Raw genomic sequence first — 1,590 nt, 5'->3', positions numbered from 1 at the left:
GGCGTGCAAGGTGAGGACCTTAACCACTGTGCCATCGCGCTGGGCCCGGAAGTGAATTTCTTTTTTAAGATGTGAATTTCTTCGTGGCCAAATGGGCCCAATTGGAAACCATTATGCTAAGGGAAATGAGCCAATCCCAAAAGCTTAGATACCGCATGCTTGCCTTAATTTAAGATGAAACTATGTCAATCCTAAAAATGGTACGAGTAAATTGTAATATTATGACACCCTCAAGCAGCCTGTATCACGCACAATAAGATATTGTAATGTAACCAATGAACCAATTATCAGTGAAAGACAAATTGCTTATGATCTACATCAAAGAACTGAAAAGCCTGATATGCTTTTAATATCCTATATTATTTTGCAATGGGTCCAGAGAACAGAGAAATCTTCCACCTTCTTAGAGTGTGTGATCAAGATGTTAATTATAATCTATCAAGATTGTAACAGGTAACTTATAGACAGCAGACTCAAATCTGTATTAGACATTAGCAAAAGCTATAAAGACATACAGTGGGATCCAGGAGTGATCCTGACAGCCTCCTAACAGGAGGTCATATGCACAGAGCAGGGCGACCCAGAGTGGAGCAGGAGGACAGAAGGAGACTTGTATCCTAACCCCGAGACTCCCAGTACCTCACCAAGGACTGTCAGTATGTATAGGCACCAAGGACTACATCCCAACTGCCAAGGAGACCACAGGGAATAGGAGTGCCTTCATAGGCCAAGAACTCTGAGGTCATCCATTCCCTATCAGATTCCCACATCTGGGATGGAAGAAGCCCAGATCCTTCCTCACAGGGTCTAATGACATCAGAACAACAGTCAGGAGCCCCAAGCGGTCCTCAGAAGCAGAACAGTCAACTTCCTTTGGGACTCAGGAAAGGAGCCTCCTCTGGTCCTTACTTAGATCCAACTTTGGCTCCCCACCCTCTGTTGCAATGACCATCAGGGTCATGACAGAGCCTTCCAAATTAGATCAGACAGACAGAAAGAGGGACCAATAAGGAAAGCTTAGAATAGCCAAGAAAAAGTCAGTTTGGACTTCCACATACCTTACCAGGCAGAGACACAAAAATCAGTTACTCCTCACTAAGGTATTGAAGATTTCTCTGCACACCCCTCCTAAAACTGTTCTGCTCCTCAATAATTAATATATGGCTTGGTAAAGTTATAAGCCTGTTTGGACTATCCTAAAATTACGAAGTTCAGTAAAAATCACACTTGAATACCATAAGCTGCTAAATATAAATATGAAGAAAAAATACACAAGACAGCTGAATAGTACCCTACAATCATTTTAAGCAGTTGGTTATGCATAAACTAAAATTGAGATATCAATGAAGTAGCTACAGGATGTGGTTAAGAACTAGCATTTTCTAACACATTGGTCACTCAATACCATGTCAATTGACTTCATGATGTTGTAAATGTCCATGTTTCTTCCTGTTGTTGAATTTGTGTTGTTGCTTTTCATTGGAGAGGATGATATTCTGCCAATCTACTTTCAGACCAGAGATGGTCTCCCCAAGAAATTGCTGAATTTATCTGGACAATAGGATGCTGGATTCCCTGCATGGTCCATGC

Source organism: Ochotona curzoniae, unplaced genomic scaffold, assembly GCF_017591425.1.
Source record: "Ochotona curzoniae isolate NIBS_2020 unplaced genomic scaffold, NIBS_Ocur_1.0 contig_4148, whole genome shotgun sequence".
NCBI classification, from domain to species: Eukaryota; Metazoa; Chordata; class Mammalia; order Lagomorpha; family Ochotonidae; genus Ochotona; species Ochotona curzoniae.
This window is presented reverse-complemented; position numbering follows the sequence as displayed.